The sequence below is a fragment of the Lepisma saccharinum genome, unplaced genomic scaffold (assembly GCF_977018435.1).
Source record: "Lepisma saccharinum unplaced genomic scaffold, izLepSacc3.1 HAP1_SCAFFOLD_873, whole genome shotgun sequence".
Lineage (NCBI taxonomy): Eukaryota > Metazoa > Arthropoda > Insecta > Zygentoma > Lepismatidae > Lepisma > Lepisma saccharinum.
In genome coordinates this window covers 11,107-33,859 of record NW_028143532.1, presented here as the reverse complement: position 1 = coordinate 33,859, position 22,753 = coordinate 11,107, and the positions used below count along the sequence as shown (strand labels likewise).

At 40.9% G+C, this 22,753-nt stretch overlaps 1 pseudogene; it reads left to right on the top strand.

The window, feature by feature from the left end:
* Positions 1-18,619: 18,619 nt before the first annotated feature.
* LOC145983407 (RNA-binding protein 8A pseudogene) lies at positions 18,620-19,120 on the top strand (annotated as a pseudogene).
* Positions 19,121-22,753: the final 3,633 nt, after the last annotated feature.

Here is a 22,753-nt window from a genome sequence, read left to right as displayed (position 1 = left end):
GCTCGTCGCCGTGGTCGTCGCGCTTGGTATGACCGAAAATGTCGTTAGGCATTGTTGCCACTGTGGTTATTTATTATAGAGTAGGTGATTCGCATTTCCATGAAGAGAGGGATGAGTTTGTCGTAGTCGTCCAAGAGCTCCACGTACAGGCGATCGCCAGCAGACACGTCGTACGTTGTGGTCGCATCCATCCTATCGTGCTTGATGCGATAGATGTTCTTGCCGGAGGAAACCTTGGCCTCCCCTTCGTTCTCGGGATTCATGTCGAATTTAAGTTTGCCGGAGATGGGGAACCGGTAATAATTCAAGTTGTTGTTGAATACATAGAAAGTTTTGCCCACATCCTCGTCGTACTGGGTCAGGATGCTATTCAAGTGTATAATTAACAGACCGTTAAGTTTAGATAGCATGGCAGGCAGGAGTTCGTTGAAGTTCGACGACGACGACGTGGGCTGGACGGGCACTTCCATAGCTTGCTTCCTGAAGCCAAACAGGTTCATAGGCATTGTTATTTTATAGAAACATTTTTTCCAGTCGTAAGTTCAAAATTTTGGCCTCCTCTTCCCACAAATCGCATTACATACATACATACGTAGCGTTACAAGAGCCCCCTGCCTCAAAAGAGGTTTGGTTAGCATGCAATAGATCAGTATGCTAGAAAATACAGAGGGGGAGGGGGTAGAATCTATTTTATTTGGCAGTCGAATAGTTCTCGTCGAATCCTATCCAACAAACCTAAAATCATCATCCTAGCTCAATTAGGAGCCAAGAAAATCAATGTCTTGGAAAACGTCTTAAAATTTTTGTCTCAAGAAAATTTTCTTGACAGGCTGGAATTGACAAACCGGAAGTCGACTTTCTTAAAGATTAAGATATTTGTCTTAAGAGGTCTTCCAGGACGCTGATAGTCAGTGTTGCCAACTCCTATTGGTAGGTTAGCTTCGCCCGTAAAAGATCACATGGTGAAATTGTCTTGGAGGGGGTTGGCAACACTGAACCCCACTTAAGGTTGCAGAACCGGTCACCCGCCTCTACTCTTGATGTTGGTGAACCCCCATCGTAAAAGGCTATGGCAAGAGCCCAGTAGGTTGGCAACCTTGAGCGCGCCACTTTCGCGTTTGCCTTACGATATTTTCCGTTAAGGCTGCAAAAAACGCGCCACTTTCTGGCGCAAAACTGTCTTTTTACCCCTACTAACATGTTTGTAGCTGCCCTTTTAGTACTAATTCCTAGAATTCTGGTGCTGTGCTTTCATGTTGTTTTATCTCTTTTCTCTTTCTTCCGTTTTCTTTTTTCTGTTTCCTTCTTTTTTCAGTTATTTGTTTCTTTTCATTTTCTTGAGTTAAAATATTGAACCCTGACAATAACTGATGTAGAGTCATTATTTTATTCCAATAATTGGCATTCCTCAACTTTACAATTTTAATCCAGAACTCCACTAAGTATGCTGATAATCGGTATACATAGACCAATGCTTTTGGTAGCATACATATTTCAGAAATAATAATAAAATGAAACAATGCTCTTCACTTATATTTAAGACAAAGTGCCAAAATTTAACAAGATGGAAAACTTCACAGTCTGGGAGCTGGCTAGCTGGTAAACAAATGCAGACTGTTGGTGGGAACCACTCGACATAGTCTTAGTGACCACTAGAGGTGCCAAATAGCTTTAAACGGTGTTCCCAACTTCATAGAAATTCTTATATTGCTTCTTGAATAAAAGAGGTGCTAATAATAGAGTCATTTGCCCTATAATGAAGCAAAAAGGTGAATAAATACATGCTATACTCTATACTGGGAATCTCTGGAGCAAGGCTGTGCACAGCAGCAGAGAAAGGAAGTAAGCTAGTGGGCGGAGCGCAGTAGTACATGCTGCTGCAAAGGCTGGCAACTGCAGTCGCTTCCCCTCCATGCATTCCCGTTTCTTCGCATGTGTTTGGCCGAGCCCTCAGAGTCACTATACTTGTGCAGAGACTAGATTCAGAGATTCCCAGGACAGAGTATACCTTACCATGAATGTCCTCAGGATTTTTTTCCAGGGAGGTGCAAGCAAGGTAATTTTTTTCCAAAGATTTCATATCTTGCCCTTCAGTCATAGAAACTTGTGTTAATATTATTGTTATAGCTGTTGCTATTATTATTATTACTACTACTACTACTACTTTACGAATCATGAAATTCAAATTGAATTGAACATATTTAAGCATTTTAAAGGCCCGTAGCCAAACTCTATCTGATTAAAAATTATAGATACTCAAGTTTAGACTGCAATCAAAAATTAACCAGTAGACCTACAATAAAATGAGTTACTTCAACATTTGGCTTATTGAATTCTGAGTTACTCTATGCTAACATTTTTTTTTTTCAAAATTTATCAAAAAAACGTTCTCATCGATTTAGCGAAAACCTTTTTCTTTGTATTTGATAGACCCAGGGACGTCGGAACTTATTTTGGAGTGGGGGGCAGGTTTTTCAAATCCATCAACCACTTTTTACAATATCCTCCCCCCCCACACACACATATATATGAATGGCTTATTGCAGAAAGGGACCTGAGTCACATTTTTGAGGTATCGGAGTTAATTTTTTCATCTCCACTGTGTCTAGCAGGATACTGCAGGGGGGTGCATTGAGGGTTGCAAAATTAACTATTCATTATGTTGAATATTTGAGCCAACAACGGCACATTTCTTTCTTACACTATTAATATTATACGATTTTTCATTGTTTTTCTCAGAATTGTGCAAAAGTGACTAAGGTCCCTTTCTGCAATAAGCCATTCATATATATATATATATATATAGTAATTATTATTATTAAATAGCTTATTATATTTTATTGTTATATTTATTACATAAATAATAAATATATTATTATTAAATATATGAATATCCACAGTGGCGAAGCCTCATAAGAGATACGAGGAAGCCTATCATGAATTATTTAATTACTTATAATTCCATTAAACGATGCTTAATACAAGAAAACTAACATATTATGTCTTACGATAATTAACGGAAATTTTCATCCCTACCTGGTACTGGATCTTAGCATGCAGTGAGGCATGATGGTATTGAGGCATTCCTTTAATGATTAGTAACAACTGAAAACACGTTACTTTTAAAAGAGGACAATGTACACACACGTGCAAACGTATTGAGAAAATCCATGTTTCTGATACTTTCTGAACGATGTGTTGCAAAGAAAGTTGCCATTTACCATTTCACCATTTTATAAATCGTTGTATAATTTTAACAAAATCGTCGCATACTAAAGAAGAATTACCTGAATGAAACAGTTAAAAAGAAATAATTTAATGATAGATTTAGTTAATTTTACTTCACTTTTCTGCAATTTTTGGCTAATCGCGAAGGCAGTCGACGAGATTGAGGCAATAATTATGGTTGGTATCTTTTATTTTGAAGCCGCTATATTTTTCATATTTTAACATATAAAACATTTCTGCTTCTAAAATGACGTATAAAAACTATTCTTTCACCTTTTACTGATATTTTCAGACTGCTATTCAGAGATTGAGATTAAGAAATGAAACTCGGCATTTTAGAGCATATGCTAGGATAAAGTTTTGCAACGAAAACTTTCAAATATAGTGCATGGTTGAAGAGGGCCGAGGTGTCAACAAGTCACCACGCTACGCCAGCTGCTTTAACATTAGATATTTTGATCTATAATTGAAGACTAAAATTGGTAAACGCTGTAAGTGCCACAAAAATTCAAACACCGTTTTCCACGTTAAACTGTGAAATGTGCCATGCTTTATAATGTGGTAAACGTGAAAAGTGGCTGGTAGCCCTCTAAGTAGTTCAAAGGGCGTGTAAAGAGGTCACTAGTGTGAACGTTCTTACGGGCTGATGTGCTGAACGATGCGATTTCCCAACAATTTCGCTTTTGGTACTTACAACGTTTACCACTTTTAGTCCTCAATTATCATAGCAGCTAGGTACCTGGTATTGCATTTGAATGAAATCAGTCTGAACTTTACATGTCTTTTCAGATGTTTCAGATTTGAGATAAGAGCCTAAGACTGAAGGGCGAGAGGGGCGATCGTCCCCCTGCCCTCCCCCCATGAAGTCTAAAATATCGATCATGCTTCGACCTTGCCACCTAAAACTAAACAGTTACTCCTCCCAAAGCAAAATAAAATCACCCGTGAACATAGGAATAAATGGTGAGGTCTAAAACTAAGCCGTCAGCCCTGAACATGAAGTTTAATACAAACAGTAAACTATTAATAAATCTAAATGACCAAGTAATAAATGTTCCTCCCTTTCCAGGAGAGAAGGTGGTTTATACACTCCAAAGTTTGCAGCGTTAAAATCCGAAAAGACAGAGAACTGATGGTATATCGAGACGATACTTGTCTGTCTCTAGCATCGTCTCTTTCTGTCCTTTCATACAGAAAATATAAATTAGTAAAGTGCACCGGAAGATTTAAAGTTAAGCTGTCCTCTGTGCCACTTCCCCGGTGTATTGTTACTTGTAGGGACACAAAACCTGACAGGCTTCAAAGCAAAACTGGAAACAGAATACGGGGATACTTGATTTGTAGAGACCTGACTCCGATGTCACGTGCTTCTTGCTTTAACGGAAACTTGAGTGTACGTTCACAAATCTAGTGCAAAGATATTTTTCCAAATATTCTTCAAAACCAATATAAGTTGAAATAGATAGTATAGTCTATTTTTTTAGAGCATGGCTGGGAGAGGAGGGGGAGAAAAAAGACAATCTGTGGTTTCTTCACATCAAAGAACTTGTGAGAGGCGGAAGAACCAAGGAAAGAACTTTTGTTTCTTGTCCATTTAGATTTATTAAAAGTTTACTGTTTGTTTTTAACTTCGTGCTCAGGGGTGATGGCTTAGTTTTAGACACCAGAAAGAGGTAATACCATTCATTCTTATGTTCACGTGTGATTATTTTTTTTTTTACCCGTACATATAGCACCGTGCCATGAAGGCACATTTAGAGGATGTGAGGGTAGGGCCCACACATTCTCGATCTCGGACATTTTGGAGGTGATGTGAACAGCACCATGCTCCGGACGCCTCCATGGGTTACCCATAGGTACCCATTGATTTGAGGTTCGATGAGCCCCAGAGCCGCTTTATGCGGGGACAAGGCTCGAAAATTCCATCCTTAGATCACCGACCCCGGAAATCGAACCCGGGTCTCCGCGTGGTAGTCAGACGCCCTACCGACTAGACCACCGCATTCATCTCGAATTTTTTTCCACCTTTAACTTACCTAGAAGGCTTAAGCTTTACCTGCCCTCTGGTTTGGAGTCCTTACATCCGTGCAATGTACAATGTAGTTGTAGATGGAAAAGAACAGATTTAAAGTTAAGCTGTTAGTAGTGGTAATTGACCGGTTGACAAACATTAAGTGAGCCACAGTGTTGCCAACCCACCCGAAGAAAATTTCACCATATCATATTTTACAGGCGGCGCTAACCTACAAATAGGAGTTGGCAACACTGACCAGTTGCTTCACAAACCTTTTGATTTTAATTTTGTTATGTGATATTTCACAGGCGAGGCTAACCTACAAATAGGAGTTGACGGCGTAATATTTTGTAGCCTTCTAAGATGATAAGTATGCAGTAAGATGAAGAAGAGTTGGTGACGCTAACTGGCAATAGTGGTGGTGGTGCAGTGTTAATATCCCCCCTCCTCCTCCTCTATTTTTTCTAGTATACTGATCTATTGCAAGTAGTACAGATCAACCGGTTCACAGCCATTAAGTGGGTCTCAGTGTTGCCAACCCTCCCCAAGAAAATTTCACCATGTGATATTTTACAGGCGAAGCTAACCTACAAATAGGAGTTGGCAACACTGACTAGTTGCTTCTCAGCGTCTTGGAAAACGTCTTAAGACAAATATCTTAATCTTTAAGAAAGTCGACTTCCGGTATGTCAAGATGTTACTTCCGGCCTGTCAAAAAAAATTCTTAAGACAAACATCTTAAGACGTTTTTCCGAGATATTGATTTTCTTGGCTCCTAATTGAGCTAGGATGACGATTTTAGGTTTGTTGGATAGGATTCGACGAGTCTACCCCCCTCTATTTTTTCCTAGCATATTGATCTATTCAGTGATCAGAACGCTACATTTTAAAAGTAGCTTTGCTATAACTACAGCTACTCATCCTAAAATGTAGCTTCGCTACAGCTACAACTACATATACCAAAAAGTAGCTCGCTACGCTACTCCTGTTCGCTACTCGCTACTTCGCTACTTTTGCGCTGCTTCTGTATTAAAAACTTAAACAACTATATGGCTATTCAAAAGAAGCCCGAGTATGATAGTTTTACTTACTGAAAAATAGATTCTGTTATTTATTACCATGATTCCCTTCATTCTATAATTTTTATAGCAATGTTACTTCAGTTAATACATATTTTTAATAAAGTGTTTGAGAATAAAATACCTTTGTAAGTGGCATATCAATTCAAAAAACTATTTCTTACACGTATCCGTGATGTTCTTATTGTCATTTGTAAATTTTTTTATGTGAGAGACTTCTTTTTAAAATTAATTGGAAGAATATCACATGTATCGAAATTCACTAGAACATGTTGCACAAAATGGGAATAAGATAAACATGTGATATTTAGTGGGGGATGGCGGATATTTGCTCGAACCTTGAGGATAGCTGGGAGATGCTTCTAATGGTATAAATGAGAAACAGTTGGAACAATGCTTTACGTAAGTTTTTCTGTTGGAAATGCTTCCCCGAAGACACAGTGGAAATTGTAATTGTCACCTTGTATTCAAAGGGCCCCAGGTTCGATACCCGGCGGAGGGCACATGGTGGATCGTATCAGTCTTGATCAGCTGATTTGTGCATAAAGTGGACTCAAAACAAACACTAGGAAAGACTCCTATAGATCGACCACAAGGAAAAAACCTTGGACGAAAAGTCCCCGCGCAGCTTTCCCTTCTTCCCTTCAACACGGGCCATAAGAAAGCATGGTCCTCTCTCCCCCTCCCCTCCTCGCCGGAGTACGGTGCACAGGAGTCGCGGGTCTGCGCAGGTTGTAGTGTTGCCCACGGGACGAGACGGGACAGGCTTTTAAAAATTCGAGACGAGACGAGATTGACCATGTGTCATAAGACAAAAGAATATTTTCGAGACGAGACAGCTATTCCACAAGACTCCACGAGACGAGACAGGCCAAAATCTCGTCTCGTGGGCAACACTAGCAGGTTGTTTTGCTTGTGGTTCCACTATAGTTGGGAACATGGGATCCTCCTGCTCCTCCATTCCCCACTCTGCTAATCATTCTTCCCCATTCTCAAAATTAGCCAAAAGTGGCAGAAAAGGGCCATAGATAAGAAAATAACTAAATAAATAATGCATCCTCATTGCCATGATTAGAAAAAGTTACAGAAAAGGGACGCAAAAGTAGGAAAAATACATAAATTTGAAAACTGTGTATTTTAACAAAACAAATGTCATTTCTGCAGGAAAGTCAATAACTTGTACGTTCTTTTTACAATATGATAAAAATATATTGAGGAAACTGATGTGTAAACCCGAGTGTTCTAAACATATTGTAATTTTGAAATTTGCAAACAATCATTATGACCAAAATAATTGTAATTCCAGAAACGCTATCGTTCTTGTAACAATAATTTCTTGCCAGTGTGATCCTATACACTGACAATGATCAATGCTGTTAACGAACTGAATCATTGATTTCTGGCACTTTTGCTTTGTCAGATTAGTAGAAAATGGATCGCCCGTTGAGCTTTACACAGTAATTATCATATTTTGCTGTCTGTTATGCCATCGATATCCACAGGATTTGTTCCAGGGGTGGCATAAACGGGGCATTTTTTCCTGGCGGTGTAGCAAATGAGGCATGATTCTCCCCAAAATAGCGATGCAGCTAAAATAAATGGCTATTAGCCGGAATATATTCATATATGCCAGTTAGTTATCTGAATATTAGAATTATTCAGATCCTAATGAAATAAATTATGCAGATATTTATAATCTGCGATATAAAGATATTTATAATCTAGATTATCTGTATTTGCATGTAATGGACTTTGTCTTTTTGAGTCTCTTGCAAAAGTAAGCAATATTGTCATTTATTTTTGACGCCGTTGCCACATTCAAAAATTACCTCAAAATGCTGAGAAAAAATGTAGCTGTAGCGAAATTTTCGCTACAACTACAGGAATTTTGTAGCTTCGCTACCGCTACAACTACAATTTAAAAAATGTAGTGCCGCTACAGCTACCGCTACAAATTTTCTAGCTAGCTACAGTAGCGACGCTACAAGTAGCGCGCTACTTCCGACCACTGGATCTATTGCATGCTAACCAAATCTCTTAAGCAAGAATAGCATATACATAAATAACACACACCAAACCCAGCACCATCGTGAATTAGCCTTCCAAGGTTGTTTCTTTTATGGCAAAGCATTTATTTTGTCACCACTAAATATATATAAAATAACATACCCACAAATATTTTCAACAAGATGCAATCTGTGAAAATTTGCCCTATGTGTGAAACTGGTGTTTCAAGTAAAAATTTCGAAAGACACCGCCGTACCTGCGTACCTGGTAAGCATGTGACCGCTACAGAACCATGTCCCAGGTGCGATAAACATATCACTATTGGTAATCTGAAAAAGCATATAACAACATGCAAAGTCGTCGGAGCACCTGTCCCACAACCGTCGACCAAGAGGAAAGCGAAAGCCGACTCGCCACCATCCGTCAAACGTGTCAAGCCTGTGACGAAAGCGAACCAGTCTGCTTTCGAGCGTTTGTTAGAGGACTTTGTCCTTACTTCGGAGGGCTCATGTGACGTGCGTAGCTTTTTGGTGAACGAGCAAGCCAAAATTATTTCCATCCTCAGCGATGCGCTTGCAACGCACTCCACCAAATTCTACGCATCGCTATGTTGCCTGTACAAGAAGCCTTCTGATGAAATTTATAGCTTCTACCACAATACCAAGGCGAAGACGTTGCATCTGGCGGATGTCGACAACCTAAAGGTCATCTTCAACGAGTTTGCCGAGGAGCTGGTGGCCAAGCAGGAGGAACATCAAGCTGTGGGCTCAGGAGGTTTGCTGTGTGGTGAACCTCACGAACTGTGTATCAAACTTAACAAGTTTGTGCCTCTCTCCGTGTCCAGCTACGTCCCCTTACCACGTACCATTGCGTTAAAGAAGGCTGTCCTGAATATTCAGAACAGTGACGCCAAGTGCTTTCTTTGGTCGGTGCTTGCAGCGTTGCACCCTGTCCACTGGAAAAAACATCCATACCGAGTTAACCACTACAAGCAGTACGAGCCAGAGCTGGAAGATGCGATGGTTGGGATCGACTACCCGGTGGAGATCTCGGATATTCGCAAGTTCGAGGCCCGTACACACAACCCGCAGTTGGCTATCAATGTTTATGGCCTCACTGAGAAAAATGTGGTGTACCCTATTCGGGTGAGCGACGTAGACAACAATGATGCTCGAGAAATCCATCTTTTACTCATCAAGGATGAAACTCACCATCACTACACCCTCATCCGTTCCCTCTCTAGACTTGTTTCGAGCCAACGGAGCAGTGATAGTCACCACGTCGAGGTGTGTCGCAGGTGCTTGTCCACTTTTGATAATCAAAAACAGCTGGATTATCAGAGCTTCAGAGGTCCCAATATTGCTGCCGAGAAGCTAGTTAGCCACAAACTCTATTGCAATGCCAACGAGATAGGGGTGGCAGTCTTGCCCAAACCTGGCACTGTAGAAACATTTCACATGCACAGTGCCATGGTAGAGCACCCTGCTATCATCATCGCCGATTTTGAGGCCTTCCTCAAACCTATCTCCACATGCGATACCAATCCCAAAGTTTCCTCTACTACCCCTCACCAACTCCACGAGGCCTCGAGTTATGCTTATGTTGTGGTGTGGCGAGACCGACTTGTTGACCCCGAGCCCTATGTGTATCGCGGTCCCGACGCAGTCAAACATTTTCTAGAAAGGATGGTTGTGGAAGCCAACAAGATAGGGGAGTTCCTATTGACCCCCAAGTCTATGAAACGGCTGTCTCGTGACGACAAAATCAAGCACGAGAAGGCTACTTACTACCTGTCCTGTGTGCACCAGGGAGTTTAGCACCAACAACCGTAAAGTTCAAGATCATGATCATTTCAACGGTAGATATATTGGTGCTTGGTGCAACCGGTGTAATTTGTTGGCCCGGGACCCGTGCTTCATCCCTGTGTTTTTCCACAATGGCTCGGGGCACGACTTCCACCATCTGGTGCCACATCTTGGGTACGACGACATGCAAATCAACGTCCTGGCGCAGAACAAGGAGCGTTATATTGGCTTGAGCAAGTGGGTGCGAGTCCCAGAATTAGGCTCTCGCATCGAGGGCGGGGGGATATTAACAGTATGCTAGAAAAAATAGAGGAGGAGGAGGGGGGGATATTAACACTGCACCACCACCACTATTGCCAGTTAGCGTCACCAACTCTTCTTCATCTTACTGCATACTTATCATCTTAGAAGGCTACAACATATTACGCCGTCAACTCCTATTTGTAGGTTAGCCTCGCCTGTGAAATATCATATAACAAAATTAAAATCAAAAGGTTTGTGAAGCAACTAGTCAGTGTTGCCAACTCCTATTTGTAGGTTAGCGTCGCCTGTAAAATATGATATGGTGAAATTTTCTTCGGGTGGGTTGGCAACACTGTGGCTGACTTAATGTTTGTCAACCGGTCAATTACCACTACTGCTGTTCTCTGCCCCCTCCTCCCTTTCCATCGGGGTACCCTGGGTTTATTGTATTACACCGACCGTACCTGACGTCCAAAACCTGGTTAATACGAGGGAGAATCAAATTAAAACAGCAAAAACGCCATTAAAAATCTTTTTTTTCTTTCTAGGCGTTTGGAAATTTGCAGACACAGTCCTTGACGTCTTTCCGAGCTGGTAGTACGAAGCAGTACCGGTAGGTGGGGTTGGATGTGAGTAACAGCTGATTCAAGATGTCGGCACCACTACGCAGTTGCACCAAGCAGGAACTACGTGGAGTTATTCGATTTTTATGAAGTGAAGGTGTGAAACCGGTTGATATTCATCGGAAAATGCAGACGACGTATGGGGACGCCTGTCTGTCACAGCGGCAAGTCTACGATTGGTGCAAGCAATTCGCAGAAGGTACGACTTTATTGACTGATGCTCCCCGTCCGGGTGAGGCTCAGCGAGTTGTGACAGAGGAGTCCATAGCCGCAGCAGATCGGCTTATTCAGGAAATACCGGCGTGTCACCCTGGCTGAAATGACTTCCTTGCTGAATATGAGCTTCGGTTCAGTACAATACATAGTGCATGACGAACTCCGCTACAGAAAAGTGTCCGCCAGGTGGGTTTCTTGACAGCTGACGCAGGAACTGAAAGTTCGTCGGGTTGACGCATGTCAAGAGCTGCTGAGGCGTTATGGAGAGGAGGGTGAGGATTTTCCAGCTCACATTGTCACCGGGGATGAAAGTTGGGTGCACCATTTTCAAGCGGATACGAAACGTGCAAGCAAAGAATGGCGACATTCGTTTTCGCCGAAACCAAAGAAGTTTCGCAGCCAGCCCTCTGCAGGGAAAGTCATGTTGACTTTATTCTGCGATAATAAATGTCCTATTCTGGAACACTACATGCCCCCACGTACGACAGTGACTAATGCCACCTACACCGACCTTCTCAAGAACCATTTGAGGCCAGCTATACGCACAAATCGAAGGGGATTGCTGAGTGTAGGTGTTTTACTTCAACATGATAACGCCCGTCCTCATTCTGCTCGTGCAACCATGAAAACCATAGATGACCTACGCTTCAAGTGCCTACCACATCCGCCATACTCATCAGATTTGGCACCATCTGATTTCCACATCTTTGGTCCATTAAAGGAGCACCTTGGAGGGCAGAGGTTCAAGTCTGATGAAGACGTCCAATCGGCGGTGCACGAGTGGCTACACAGTCAACCGAAAGTATTTTTCTCACGCGGTATCGAAGCACTACCTATCTGATGGCGTAAGTGCATTGAACTGGGAGGGGACTATATAGAAAAATAATGTACAATAATGTCAAACATTATCCCTGCATTAAAATAGTGGGAAAAAAAAAATTGCGGTTTTCATTTGATTCTCCCTCGTATAAAGGAAAACTGGAAACCGAAAGCGGCGAATTCTTAAGGGGATATTTCCAGTTTACACTTCATTTGCTGAGACGTTGATGCGTTTCTTATCTGCACGTACTTCTTGCTGGTAACGAAAACTGAGTCCACCTTCATTTAACCAGTGCAAAAATATTTTTCCATTTTTTTAAAAACACGAAACATAACTTTGAAAAAATTTAGTCACATTTTTATCACGCGACCGGGGGGGCAAAAGGACTACCCCCCTGCTACAACGCCTTGAATAACGTAGTGTGGAAAACGACCCAAGAAACTCGTTCCCCGAGACGATGACAAGTAGATGGCAGTGCGATCGACCCAGGTGCTAATTTTGTTATGAAAGTAATGCGGCTTAGTTAGTTTTTTGAATATATTGCGTAGATTTGTTTCTCTAGAAAGGCGGTAAGTGAATTGATGGAAACAGTTATATTTGTGGAGTGATTTGCAGTCACAAAATGGCATTAATTTGGAAAGAAAAGTAAAATAAAATTAATAAATAAATAGCATGCGTAACACAAGAAGAAACATCGCAATGTGATTCCGGACGTCAGGTCTTGGACTGTGTATTAGAGTTTATTTTTCTATGTTATTAGAATATAAATAGTATCCTGAGAGATATTTCATACCGAGGCGACAAACCACAAATGTCGCTTGAAAGCGAGCAGTCGGAAATCAATGCAGCCTTTCGCACCGTAGGGACAAAAGCTCTGACTGCACCGTTTCCTCAAGGAGATTTTACACCAAAGCGACACGCGACAAACGATACGAGGATTTCACACCAAAGCGACACGGGTCATTCGGTCCAAGTCAACTTTCATACCGAAGTGACACATGTTGCTTGGAAACGAGCCAATCAAGAGCAACATTTCACATCGTAGCGGCATAACGGGAAGCACAGGCCAGTGTTCGGTTGGTGAAATCCTCAAGCGATAAGTGTCGCGTGCCGCTTGTCGCTTTGGTGCGCAATCTCCCTAAAGCAAGACACTCATTGCATCGCGTATGCGCGAACAACAAACCACGGCAACATGTTGCAAGCTATTGAGGAAATGGCCCAGTTTGAGTGACGCCGAAGCGACACGTGTTGCTTATCGTGTCGCCTAGATCTGTAGTTGTAATGTGCGGTTTATCGTATCACCTATCTGTTGTTCGCAAGCAACGCTTGCTAATAGACTGAAGGCACCATGTCGCTTGTCACTTAGTTGGGAACTCCCCCTGTAGCGCGTCGCTTCGGTCTCAGCACCCTTCCTTTAAGGAGCTTTCCGATCGAAGTAACAAGTAGCACGCGAATACGCCATATGAACGTGTCGTTTCCTGTTTGGACCCTCATGTGCAATGAATGCTATTTTACAGTCTGGAAGTGTGTGTCACTAGTGTGACAGTGTGAACATCCCGTGTCGCTTGTCCCATTGGTTTGAAAGTTGCCTTACAATCATGTCGATGGCACTAAGAAAGTTTTGTGGGGTTCCCTTTGTCGTTTCATGCAATCATCATTATCATCATCGCCGCGATTAGTTTAAAGCGGAAGAAAAGAGACAGTAAATATAAAAAATACAAATGCTTCAGTGTGTATATCTTTAAAAGAAATGATGATGATAATAATAACGAACCTAATTCATACACAAAAATTTAGTTGACAAGAGCATTCCACGCGTATTTTTTCTCCCGTATTATTAACGAAAGTATGACGATAACAGGACGTGGTCGACTGTCTAGAATGTTCGTTAATATCTTCGCGACCACTGTACCAAATATCATAGCAATTATCACATTCATAGAAATGCTTCATGTAAAAGAATCAGACGTTGCAGCGAAAACTCCATTTACTTCCATCATAAGCAGTCGAACACCAAGCACCGGGGTCAACACCAGCGCCTCTAGCGGATCATTTTCGAGTGGAACCATCCAGAGAGCGCAGAAGCATGCCGTTTTCCACACTACGTTATTCTAGGCGCTGTACCCCTGCCCTCCCGGTTCTGACGTCACTGGATAATCCTACAAATAATATATTGGTCTTGTTTTGAAGCTCTTGCATCTATTTTTAAAATCCATTATCATTGTCAATTCACACTACGAAACTGATTTTATGCAGATTTTTATTCAGCCGAGTAAAGCTGTACGCGGAGCTTGGCAACACTGCACACAGCAATATCCGTTGATCAACCACAGCGTTGAACTACAGCGCCTTGAATAACGTAGTGTGGAAAACGACCCAAGAAACTCGTTCCCCGAGACGATGACAAGTAGATGGCAGTGCGATCGACCCAGGTGCTAATTTTGTTATGAAAGTAATGCGGCTTAGTTAGTTTTTGGAATATATTGCGTAGATTTGTTTCTCTAGAAAGGCGGTAAGTGAATTGATGGAAACAGTTATATTTGTGGAGTGATTTGCAGTCACGAAATGGCATTAATTTGGAAAGAAAAGTAAAATAAAATTAATAAATAAATAGCATGCGTAACACAAGAAGAAACATCGCAATGTGATTCCGGACGTTAGGTCTTGGACTGTGTATTAGAGTTTATTTTTCTATGTTATTAGAATATAAATAGTATCCTGAGAGATATTTCATACCGAGGCGACAAACCACAAATGTCGCTTGAAAGCGAGCAGTCGGAAATCAATGCAGCCTTTCGAACCGTAGGGACAAAAGCTCTGACTGCACCGTTTCCTCAAGGAGATATTACACCAAAGCGACACGCGACAAACGATACGAGGATTTCACACCAAAGCGACACGGGTCATTCGGTCCAAGGCAACTTTCATACCGAAGTGACACATGTTGCTTGGAAACGAGCCAATCAAGAGCAACATTTCACATCGTAGCGGCATGACGGGAAGCACAGGCCAGCGTTCGGTTGGTGAAATACTCAAGCGATAAGTGTCGCGTGCCGCTTGTCGCTTTGGTGCGCAATATCACTAAAGCAAGACACTCATTGCATCGCGTATGCGCGAACAACAAATCACGGCAACATGTTGCAAGCTATTGAGGAAATGGCCCAGTTTGAGCGACGGAGAAGCGACAAAGCGACATGTGTGGCTTATCGTGTCGCCTAGATCTGTTGTTGTAATGTGCGGTTTATCGTGTCGCCTATCTGTTGTTCGCAAGCAACGCTTGCTAATAGACTGAAGGCACCATGTCGCTTGTCACTTAGTTGGGAACTCCCCCTGTGGCGCATCGCTTCGGTCTCAGCACCCTTCCTTTAAGGAGCTTTCACACCGAACCGAAGTAACCAGTAGCACGCGAATACGCCATATGAACGTGTCATTTGCTGTTTGGACCCTCATGCGCAATGAATGCTATTTTACAGTCTGGAAGTGTGTGTCACTAGTGTGACAGTGTGAACATCCCGTGTCGCTTGTCCCATTGGTTTGAAAGTTTCCTTACACTCATGTCGATGGCACTAAGAAAGTTTTGTGGGGTTCCCTTTGTCGTTTCATGCAATCATCATTATCATCATCGCCGCGATTAGTTTAAAGCGGAAGAAAAGAGACAGTAAATATCAAAAATACAAATGCTTCAGTGTGTATATCTTTAAAAGAAATGATGATGATGATGATGATAATGATGAACCTAATTCATACACAAAAATTTAGTTGACAAGAACATTCCACGCGTATTTTTTCTCCCGTATTATTAACGAAAGTATGACGATAACAGGACGTGGTCGACTGTCTAGAATGTTCGTTAATATCTTCGCGACCACTGTACCAAATATCATAGCAATTATCACATTCATAGAAATGCTTCATGTAAAAGAATCAGACGTTGCAGCGAAAAGTCCATTTACTTCCATTATAAGCAGTCGAACACCAAGCACCGGGGTCAACACCAGCGCCTCTAGCGGATCATTTTCGAGTGGAACCAGCCTGAGAGCGCAGAAGCATGCCGTTTTTCCACACTACGTTATTCTAGGCGCTGTAGTTGAACCGTGGAAACTGCGGGCCGGCACGTTCCGCGTTCAGGTTTACTCCGCTGAATAAAAATCTGTATAAAATCAGTTTCTCAATGTGAATTGACAATGATGCAAAGAGCTTCAGAACAAGATCATTATCGTATTTGTAGGAGTACCCAATACTAAAAGAAAGTTGTCTCGCTAAATTGATAAGAACGGTTTTTTGACAAATTTTAAAAATCTGAAAATTAAGAATGGTGTTTAAAACCTTTCTGCTTGCACCATACTAAAATTTCATCATGATCGGACAACCCGTTTTTGATTTGTATAATTTCAAAGAGCGATCGTTTGCAGAACTCCAAAAAAAACCGCCCTCTTTTTGATCTCACGAAAAAAAATGCTAAACCTCGCGTCAGGTTAAGTTTGCAGCATGTTTTATGTATTAATCCGCGCGAGAATGGAGCTCAGAATCATCCGTGCCAGTCTTGTCTGAACCGCCAAGCTCTTCGTATCGCAGACAATGAGAGAATTGGCAGTATTGCCAACCCCTTAACACATCAAAATCCGTACATGCATGTCAAGCGGAATGCATTTTTGCTTATTTTTGTCAGCTGAACCATACAATTTTTAAAGAACTTTCTGCCCATATATTATGTAATAAATGTGTCCTTACTTAATATAAATCGCGAAATATCTTCGAGACATGAGGGCATGTGTGTTAATGTCGAGCACGCACAAAAGAAAAAACAAAGGTAAAAGTAAACGACATGCCCCTCTTGAATTTAATGCCCAGTTATTGTTTCTCGTTTAGAAAGAAATAAATTTATGAAAATATTGGTTGCTTCGTTCGCAATACATACGTTACTATAAGATACACGCCCTTCAAGTTTATAATACCAAAAAAGCATGATTTGTTATTGGTGATATATACAATGTAGTACAATTGTCTGCTACTATTACTCTGTTTGCTTTCAATTTATGAATAACTTCACTAAACCAGGAGCCAAATGTTGTTCTGTCCTTTTCTTCCCTTCCTTTGCAGGGAACAGTGAACATGCGTCTTCAACAAAGCCTTCATTGCCGCCAGTGGGTGAAACAATAAGCCTCCCCCCTCCCCCGTTGATTGCTTCAGCCCTGGCGGTGGCTTTGCACGCTCCCACGCTCGAATCAAAGTACGCCCCGCGTTGACGCATGCCTCGTCCAAATAATTAACTTTTTTTTCTTCTTTCTTCACGGCGATATCTTTTAATACCGCGGAGATTCCTTTGTCGTCAAACAACAAACAATCGTTTCTTACTCCTAAACTCAACCGCAAATCATTCAACATCCGAGACACAGTTCGTGCGCACATTGACGGCAAATCACGTCACGCCCTGTTTTATTTTGGTCTTGTTATATAAGGAGGAATATGGATTTAAAACATCTTGTTTGATTTTGAAGAGCTTTTTCCTTCGGATGATGCTCAAAATAACACTCGGGCAAAGCCGGGCACTGAACAGGAGACCTCGATTCAGCCATTCTCGCCGCTGTTATAGCACGATTATGAATCACGATAACCATAGGGTTAAAATAGTGGGATGTGCAACACTGGTATCACGGATTCCACGCGCTCTGCAACGTATTCAGTCTCGCTCGACTCGCTCTTGATCTTCAGCGATTCTTCAGTGCAATACAAACTCCAGTTGGCGAATCTGCGGATCCAAGTTCGTCTGTACAGTGATTGCAACCGATCAAGTCCATACCTGCTAATGGATGTATCATTTTGTCTGCATATTACAAATTAAATAACTGTTTTCTTGCAAGTGTGCAGTTGTGTCGGAATGGAACCCATCTCAGCGGAACTATATTCTGCGCGCACGTTTGGATCTACATATGCGAAAACCTGCTGCAAACTTGACTTGACGCAAGGCTTAGGCATATTCGAAAAAAAAATGGTTAGCATAGATTAACGCAGAATTGTATAAGCTAAATTTTGATGTAACTCGTTGTTTTGTAGGTCTACTGATTAATTTTTAATTGGAGTCCAAACTCGAGTATCTATAATTTTTAATCCGATAGTAATCTAATAGCTGTCTCTTGTGAAAACGTTTTCTCGGTATTTTGTTGGACGTGACAGTTAATTGCTGTAACTGACAGCCTGTAAACAACATAGAACAATATTACTTGTAATAAAATATCGCTACAATTTAATCATTCGAATTACAACTTTTTTTTTCCAGATATCTCAGGGGGGTGGGGGCAAGTGCCTACTGCGGGCGACCTTGCTGACGTCTTCAAATTATCCTTGCATTGAATCTCCCTTTCCCCCTTAAAAATCCCTTTGCAGGGAAATTTCCCTTTATTTTGCAACACTACCTGTCTCGTAAGTGGCACTGGTGTGGCTTTCCTACCAACTGACACTCCACTCTGCCTGCCCTGGATCTGGACTGCTCTCTGCTCTGGGTACTCTATGTTCGTTGGTTACAACGGCACACTACAAGCAGTTGCTGTGAAGTTACTACGGAGTGCATAAAGTAAGTTACAAAAATGGCTGACGTTCTTGATCTTTATAATGCAGAGGATTTTGAAGCTGATGTCGAAAGTGACAGAGGTCTAGCAAGAGTGAAGAAGAGGGCCAGGAGGAAGAAGGGCCGTGGATTTGATTCCTACGCTTCATCCAGGGAAGATGATTTCTCGTGTTCAGAAACTTCGTCTGTAACACAAACAGAAGATCCAAACCCACAAAGGTCAGTTGAAGGATGGATACTTTTTGTTAGTGGTATACACGAGGAATCACAAGAAGATGACCTTAACGAAAAGTTTTCTGAATTTGGTGACATCAAAAACCTGCATCTGAATTTGGATCGTCGAACGGGTTTCGTGAAAGGATACGCTCTGGTGGAATTTGAAACATTCAAAGAAGCTTCGAGAGCCAAGGAAGAATTGGACGAAAGAGAAGTCTTGGGCCAAAAAATAAGCGTGGAATGGTGCTTCGTCAAGGAACCGAAGAAGGTACGAAAAATGGGAAGTCGACGTGTTATTGTTTAAGGTCTGCATACAGCCAAAAAGTACTCGTTTGCTACAATTTGTTTCGCTCTTATGCAGTTCGAATAACATTTATTTATTTCCCTGGAAGTGAGTGTTGATGCGTTATGTGTTTTAATTTGTGCATCGAAGTGTTTATTTTATGTTAAAAGGACGAAATTTAGCAGCGCTGCTTCTCTATGGTGTATTATAGTTGACGTGCAAAAACATCGATTATTGTAACCAGATAAGCATGTTCAACTGTGAGCTGAAGAAGTTGTAAACAATGAGTTTGATGACTGAAAAGGAAACAACAATGCAGCACCATTTCTTTCACTTCAAGACCGGCATTTACATCATCTTTTTTTTATACAATGCACAAAGAAGGCGTGCAGTTCAAAACTTACAATTGATACGTCTGTATTTAGCTTGGCAGTATCTTTCGCGAAAATAAGTTTTGTTATATTATTAGAATCGTTGCTTCAACTTCAACAGTAATATTTTTAATTATTTCCTTGTAAGTCCTGTTGTAAATGTTGATTTCAATTCTCTCTTTTGCACAGTTACAATGTAGAACGAATGAACGGAAGAAAATGAAACATTAAAAAAAAATGCTATGAAAGCTTCGGCATGTGGATCATAATGAATAGAGCTACAGTAAAAACATCCGTGTCTAGAGGAAAATAATATGTAACAATTTTATGTTCGATTTTGATCTGATGATTTGAATAAAACGAAGAGAATTGAAGCTACTACTTCTTTAAGTTTTACTGCCGTTCGAAAAAAGTATATTAATCTCCAGTGTTTTATGTACAAGGTGTGAAGGCTTTTCTTGTTCATGGTGTCTGTATGACCAATTTTAATTTACCGTTCTACTGTAGCATAATAAGATGCTATTTGATTCGTCAGAATTTGTTTTTAAGTTCACTTTATGCTTAGCTACCGTAAGAGTACTGGATCTAAATTAAAAGTGAGATTTGATTCCCTGCATAGGCGCCAGCCGACTTGGGGCGGAGTAGGGGAGGAGGGGGGGCAAGGCTTTTTCTGCCCCCCCCCCCCAAATTCAAGTAGAAAGACACATTTTATGTATATTTACATAAAGTATTGTTTATGCCGATCTTGACCACCAAAATGTATCTTCAGCTGGCGCCTGTGATTCCGTGCAATGTCTACTTGCTTCATACCAAGCCGCGAGTGTAAAACTATACAAAAGTTCCAACTAATTTTCGGCAGGCCTATCCGACGGCGTAGTTGTAACATCGTTGCCTTGTAATCAAGGGCTCCCGGGTTTGATACCCGATGGAGGCACATAGTTGTTCGGATCCCACTTTAAACTGTGGGTCAAGTCCCTATTTATATGTGAATAAACTGAAGTTTAACGAAAATTCAAATAAAAGATAAAAGAAATTCCGTCAGGCAATTTTTAGTTTGATGTGTCTATTCCAGCAGATATAGGACAATTGTGGACTAAAAGTTGTAAACGTTGTAAGTGCCAAAATCGAAAGTGTTGGGAAATATCATCGTTCAGCACATCAGCCCGTAAGAACGTTCACACTAGTGACCTCTTTACACGCCCTTTGAACTACTTAGAGGGCTACCAGCCACTTTTCACGTTTACCACATTATAAAGCATGGCACATTGCACAGTTTAACGTGTAAAATGGTGTTTGAATTATTTTGGCACTTACAACGTTTACCAATTTTAGTCTTCAATTTCATTCTACCCCAAGATATTGTTAAATTTACAATAAACCACTAATATGAAAGTGATCGCCCTATTCAGGTCTAAAATTAAACAATCGGCGCACGAAACGTTTGAAACCAAGAATGAATGATAAATTAACGAAAGGGAAAATTAACCAATGTTTGGAAGTAACGTAGTTACAAGTGGTAACATTTACTTTCTGAGGAATTCTAGCAGTAACTGTAACAGAGTTACTTTTTTGCGATACAAGCGTTATCAACAGACAATTTACAAAGAGGATGAGCTAAATTTGGCGACTCTGATTACAACTATATGTGTCTTCTTAACTGATGCGAAAGTGACATGACCGTATCAGTGTATACGGCAATATGTTTTCAATAAGTTGACATTATTTTAACGTCTTTATATGTTATTTTGGTACCAAAACAATTTTCATTTGTTTTTGTTAGTGTACACGAAGATTTATCAATGTCGATTTCCTGCAACTGTCGATCGTATTAATTATAAAATCATACCCTGTCTCATTGTGCAGCATAAAAAGGAACAATGCTTATGCATGTGTTTAAAAACATGTTTACTTTTCGGTTACCATTTTTAGCCAGGCTTTGTGTGTCTGCAGGGATTCATTGTTGTACTCTTTTTCTCGCTACGGGAGTGGGGGAAGAAAGGAATTTGGCGATCAAAACAATGGAAACAAGCATTTTTTTCTTTTTCTTGCTTCTTGATTATTGTAAGCTTGAGATTTCGTAAGAGAGCGAAGCAGTTTTCAGTTTTGCCTGTAAGTTTGAAAGTACGCAAGCTCTGATCCTGCCCAAGAATATGGAAAGAATTGCAATGTGCACGTGCGTTTGGGAAGGTCGCAAGCTCTGATAAAGTGCACGTTCCACAAATATAGGGTGACCAGATATTTTTTGACCAAAAAGAGTATAGTCTATAGGTTGAAGGTGCGCATACACAAACCATAAAAAGAAAACGAAAATAATGGTGGCTATTTGTTATTGCTTCTATTATAGCCCCTATAAAATAGACTTACACTCTACAGATTCAAATTCCTTATGGGTCTAAATAAATAAATAATTAGCTAATTACAAATACTTACTCACAAATGGGCACCATCATTCATACTTCTAGGATGATTTTGTTTTCTTGAGTATGTTTAATTCGTCCATTATTGCCAGTCCAAACCAGTGATGTGCCGTAGACTATAAGTTTACGTCTACGTGCGTTGTCTACACGTAATCTACGCGTAAATTACATTGGGTTGTAGTTTATATAGACTACGTAGACAATTTAAACTACATAAAAATTAATTTTCAAGGATTCCATGAAAGGAAAGTGACATTTTCAACTATATTGGTTCCTAACGAAATGAAAATAATCCTACTTACAACAAAATTTCTCTTCTCTTCTATCATCAACAGTGACGTACACTGAGGAGTAGCTAGTCTAGCAGAGATAGATCAATCAATCTCACATCTCGAATTATATTCAAATCACAATATTTGTTATTTTGTTGAAGCCACAGTTCCTATGCAACACTTTTTTCACGCCCTTCTCGTCCCTCGGTGCGTTCAGCGGCCTAGCTCGCTCTTTCTCCGCCTCACAGTTCCAGGTAGAAACGGGTTTCCGAAGGAAAAGGGAAGATTTCTGCTTCTAACTCCCTTGCCCCTCGCCCCCGCTGCAATGGTTGAAAGCCCGTGCTTTCAGGTCCCCCAGTCTATCTCTTATAGGACAGATAGGGGATTGGTTTCCATTAGATTCCTTTGTAAATCCTCTAAAGATCTCAAGCGAAAATTTTCTGCAGTACTTATGTTCTCTGTATTTACACAACATTTTACACGTTGTACAATATGTATGTATAATATGGGATGTACTTTTATTATTTATGCAATTGGAACGTCTTATGTGCAGACAAAAATGTTAGCTATGCTTTTTTTAAATATGGAATAGGC